We start from the raw sequence: 6000 nt of genomic DNA, 5'->3' as shown, positions 1-6000 counted from the left end.
TCCAAACCCCTTGGATTTTAAAACAAGGAAAAAATCAATCACGTTCTTAAAAAGAAGGCTTTTAATTAAAGAAAGAAATGTAAAAATCATCTCTGTAAAATCAGAATGGAAAATAACTTTACAGGGTAATCAGATTCAAAGAGCCCAGAGGAACCCCCTCTAGCCTTAAGTTCAGAGCTACAGCAAACAGAGATAAAAACTCTAGCAAAAAGTACATTTACAAGTTGAGAAAACAAAGATAAAACTAATACACCTTGCCTAGCTGTACTTACAAGTTTGCAATATGAGAGACTTGTTCAGAAAGATTTGGAGAGCATGGATTGATGTCTGGTCCCTCTTAGTCCCAAGAGCGAACACCCACCAAAACAAAGAGCACAAACAAAAGCCCCCCACCAAGATTTGAAAGTATCTTGTCCCCTTATTGGTCCTTTGGGTCAGGTGTCAGCCAGGTTACCTGAGCTTCTTAACCCTTTACAGGTAAAAGGATTTTGGAGTCTCTGGCCAGGAGGGATTTTATAGTATTGTACACAGGAGGGCTGTTACCCTTCCCTTTATAGTTATGACACCTGTGTTCGTTGTACAGCCTGAAATGGATTATTTTGTTTTAAAGCTATGACTTTTTTAAATAGAAAAACACCCTAATGAATGTTTTATTTTTAAGGTTACAAGACAGTCTCATGTGTTTTATAATAATGTTGTTTGCTCCACAGTACGGTCAAAACATTAGAGATCCTTAAGCCAGTGGGTAAACAAGCTCAAAAGAAAAAGGAAAGAGACAGCTGAAAAGGAAAATTCACCGGCATCAGTGACTGATGGATGGATGATGCCCAGTAAATATATTTTGCTTATTGGTTTGGTTGTTTTATGAGGTTTTGTATTTTAAGTAAATACATAGGTGTGGGTGAGAAAGATGGTAAAGTTCAGTTTTGTAAAATGTTTCTCCGCCCCCCCCCCCAGGCATGGGCAGCTTTTCTGACAATGCTTTAGTCAGAGGTAAAAGGACACCTCCTCCAGAACCGCCAAAGAACCAGGAATCTGCTTTGAGACCTTTAACAACGCAAAACAGCACAAGAGTGCAGATGAAGCATGAGGGCAGTCCAAATCTCATATACATCAAATGCAAGGACAAAACAAAAGACTCTGGTAAAAAAACAACTCCAGTTCCTCAGTGGCCAGCGCCACACGAAACCCTGAGGAAACTGTGAGCGAAAACGCCCACATTCACAAACCCGGAGCATGCACTCTAGGAGTTGTGAATAAAAAACCAAGGACTGACAAATGATTTCCCCAAAACCATAAGCTTGTCACAGCTTCTCCATATTCTAGTATTTGGGAAGAGTTTGATGCTTCATTCAGAAAACTGATGGATGCTGTATCCTCAGGGGGCCTAAAAGAAAGGAGGGCTGGAAAGGGTGGCTCTGAGCAGGCATGACTAGTCGTGGAAAGGGGTCTGGGTAAAAGGGGCACCCTCCACGCTACACATCAGCTCATGTGTAAACATAAAGGGGGGGGACAGTGCTTGGGGGATAAACAGATGGCTGCCAAAAAGTTCCAGGCCAGGGTTGCTGTAAAAGTTTTAAAAAGGGCTAAAGAGGTAATGAAGAAAAAAACAAAAAGAGATGCCCCCTACTGGAGGCTCTCAAACGCTTGTCTGAAAATGGGGAGGTGGAATCCGACTCTGGTTTAGAAAATTCCCCAGAGGGCTCTCTAGACGGGTCCCATTCTACTCCCAATGACCCTCATGGAGGCGCCTTGGAGTCTGACTCTCAAATAGCCTCTGATGTAGAAGATGCCACTAATGGTCCCGTAGAGGAACCCCCAAGTAACCCTGAAAATGCAGAGGTGTATATGGAGAGAGTGAGAAGTTGGTATCATGAATTACCTAGATTTGGGGGGTCTGTGTACTGTGAGAGATTTTGTTTTGTCAATCTTGAGCAAATAAATTCAGCCCCGTAGGTTGTTGGAGGCATACATAGAGGGATACAACTAGTTTTCAATGATGTTAATGGTAGGGTAGGCCCTGATGATTCTGTTCAGTTACGTTTAGAGAGCCGTAATTTAACTAACCCTTTATTTTTGGTCAGAAGAACTAGGGATGAGCTGTCTGCTGAGGATTTTTTAAACCAGACCTCAAAGCTGCTACACAGCAATAGAGAGTTGCATGTCAATGGGACATTGTGCCTCATTGTGACAGTTGTAAAAAACAGGAGTTGGGGCACTCGTAGAGTTTTAAATTCTATCCTTAGTAGTCAAATTATTCATAAAAAGAGACAATGTTTAGTAGACCTGACTTACACCGGTACCAATCTGTGTTTTGTGGGTGGGCTCTTGTCCGTCATGTCTGATCATAAATCTATGGATGTGGAATTGTTATCGGAGGCGAGAAAGTTGCATGAGAAACTGGGGTGGTCAGATCAAAAAAAGGTTTGAATAGCATTTAAGAGTCAATATACAGGTAGTGCTGTATGCCGTGAAAGGCGGCTGGGGCTTTTTTAAAACAGGGTGCCCAGTGTACCCTAAGACTTATTTTATCCTGTTGCAGGATGAGCATTAATATGGGGTTCTGGATGTGAAAAAGTTGTTCAGAGCGAAAAATTGTGAGTTTTGTCACACGGTGTACAGTCATGACCACTCTTGCAGGTATCGTTGCCACCTCTGCTTGAGCGTAATGTGCTCAGGCAGCGTGGGCGTTCAGCTGAGGCGTCTTAGCTGTAGACTGTATTGTCGGTCCAAAGAGTGTTTAGACAGACATATCGACTGTGCATCAAAAAACCAAGTTGAATGCCTGTCTAAAACTTTGTGATAAGTGTCAATCTTATGTGGACAAGCAACATAGGTGTAAAGGGAGGTGGTGTAAGCAGTGCCAGGGTTTGATCGCTGGTGATGTAGACAGTCACCTCTGTTTTATGGACAGCCTTAGAAAGCCTGAATCCTCAGAAAAGTATATTTTTTATGATTTTGAATGTATGCAGGAGACTGGGTTGCACACGGTGAAGGAGTCCATGTTTCCTCTCAGCAGCCTTTCCACGATTACTAAAACACATGTCCTTGGTAAGAGATGGCCTCCTCTGTCTGGCGCTGGGACTTATGGGGTAATGGTGCTGCACTCTGATTGGCAGAGGGCCTTGGGAGGAGTTCTTAGAGGGATCACACGACCCACTTCCGGATGGGTCACCCCACCCCAGAAGTCACCCTGATTGGTCAAATCTCCTCTCAGGGTGGTCCTATCAGGACAAAACCCATCCTTATTGGTAGAGGGAGGTGGGAGGAGTTCTTAGAGGTGTCACATGACACACCTTGCTTCCGGTCATGTGGCCGCCTTGACCCTGGAAGTAATACCCCCATGGGGCGGGACTTCTGGTGACAAGTGGGCAGGGATTTAAGGGTACAAGGGGCATGATTTAAGGGTTAAAGGGTTGGGTTAGGGTTTGGTTGACAGTAGGGCCCTAATACTACTGATGGTGATGGTGACTGTGAAATGCTCAGGGACATTAGAGAGACTATAAAAACAAGAAACTCTATAATAATGGGGGGTTTCAAGTATCCCCATATTGAATGGATACATGTCACATCAGGACAGTATGCAGAGATAAAGTTTCTTGACATCATCAGTGACTGCTTCTTGGAGCAGCTAGTCCTGGAACCCACAAGGGGAGAGGCAAATTTTGATTTAATCCTAAATGGAGTGCAGGATGTGGTCGAAGAGGTGAATATATAGCTGGACCACATGGTAATAGCAACCATAATATAATTAAATTAAACATCCCTGTGGGGTGGGATAACACCAACAAAACCCCACCACAGTAGCATTTAACTTCAGAAAGGAGAACTACAGAAAAATGAGGAACCTAGTTAAACTGAAATTAAAAGGTATGGTCTCAAAAGTGAAATGCCTGCAAGCTGCATGGAAACTTTTAAAAAACACAATAATGGAGACTCACATTTAATGTACACCCCAAATTAAAAAAAAAACATAGAGGAGCAAAAAATTACAACCATAGATAAACAACAAAGTAAAAGAAGCAATTAGAGGCAAAAAGGCATCTTTTAGAATTTGGGAGTTAAATCCTACTGAGGAAAATAGAAAGGACTCTGGCAAGTCAAGTATAAAAGTATAATTAGGCAGGCCAGAAAAAGAATGTGAAGAGCAAGAAGACAAAGACTCAAAAATTAACAGCAAAAAAAAACTTTAAGTACATCAGAAACAGGAAGCCTGCGAAACAATCAGTGAGGCCACTGGATGATCGAGATGCTAAAGGGACACTCAAGGAAGACAAGTCTATTCTTTGCATCAGTCTTCACTGAAGAGGATGTGTGGGAGATTCCCATCCCTGAGCCATTTTTTTTAGGTGGCAAACCTGATGAACTGTCCCAGACTGAGGTGTCAATAGAGGAGGTTTTGGAATAAATTGATAAATTAAAGAGTAATAATAAGTCAACCAGGACCAGAAGGAACTGAAATAAGAAATTGCAGAACTACTAACTGTGGTATGTAACCTAACATTTTAAAATCAGCTTCTGTACCAGATGATTGGAGGATAGCTAATGTGACACCATTTTTTTTAAAAAGTACCCAGAGGTGATCCCGGCAATTGCAGGCTGGTAAGATTGGTTGAAACTATAGTAAAGAACCAAATTATCAGACACATAGATGAACATGACTTGTTGGGGAAGAGTTAGCATGGCTTTTGCAAAGGGAAATCATGCCTCACAATCTATTAGAATTCTTTGAGCAAGTTTGTGGATGAGGGTGGTCGAGTCGATGTAGTGCAGTCAGCTCACTTAGCAGGAGAAGCAGCCATGGGAAGAAATCTACTAACAGCTGGATCTCTGAAAATGGAGAGAAAACACACGGCATCACTGATACCCTGTGTCCTTAATACTCCTTACAGGGAAAGAGTCCAGCATCACACCAGCAACACTCCTGTCAAGGCTGAATCCACACTCTGTCACTCCGAGTGCAGAAGGTGGGGGCCTGCAAGGATTCTAAAAATTAATACTGGCCATTCCAGGCCTGTATTAAACTCCCAAAGGTTACAGCTTTTCTCTGACTTTGGCTTGGTAAACGCTGCCACCACCCAAATGCAAGCCCTCCCTGCCTTTGAACCCAGGAAGGAGCACTTGGGAATTCCTCCCTGTGGGGTACCCTTAATCTCTTTCACCCCCAGTCCCAGGAAGAGCTGAGGAAGAAACAAAGGAAATTAACTGTGGCTATCAGCTAATCAAACAACATTCACAAACCTCTTAGGACACCAAAAAATCCAATCCTGTTCTTAAAAAAGGTAAATTTTATTAAAAACAAAAAGGGAAAAAATACATCTGGAACTTAGGCTTTTTTCTAGATCTTAAAAGAAACAATTACAAAATTAAGCGTCCAAAATAGCTTTTTTGGGGGGGTTCAGCTTAAAGGTTACAAGCAAACAAAAGCATGAGGGGTTAGTACAGAAGAGTCCACAAGCCTTAAAAATAAATAGAAATAATCCTGATCTCGTCTAGCTAAACATTCTGATCTACTTACACATTTGAAGTTCAGATAAGTAGTTCTAGGCATGATCTAATGATTTATGATCATATCTGGTTTAAAGCTGCTTAGAGCATGACTGCTGTCCCTCCAGCCCAGAGAACAACAGAAAAGGGAACGTTTATGTCCTCATTTGAAAGGTTCTAGCCTTCCCATTGGCTCTTTTGGTTAGGTGCCCACTTTTTTTTCTTTGCTTGGGTACTTTTTAACCCTTTACAGGTAAAGCAAGTAGAGAACAGCTACCAAGAGGGACTTTATAGCTAACTAACTGGCTGGGTGTTAATAAAAGGAAGTTACCCCCCCCCCCCCCGCCCCCGTTTCATTTATCACAGCTCCTGAAGATCATTGAATGTAAGATCTTTTGGAAAGTATTGGGGTTACCAGGATCACCTGCACATGAGGGAGAAATGCGGGGGTTGGAGTTAATGTGTTATTTGGTGAGGGATGGACAGATCCCAGATCAGACTGTCTGGCCAAGA

This window comes from Chrysemys picta, chromosome 17, assembly GCF_011386835.1.
Source record: "Chrysemys picta bellii isolate R12L10 chromosome 17, ASM1138683v2, whole genome shotgun sequence".
Lineage (NCBI taxonomy): Eukaryota > Metazoa > Chordata > Testudines > Emydidae > Chrysemys > Chrysemys picta.
This window is presented reverse-complemented; position numbering follows the sequence as displayed.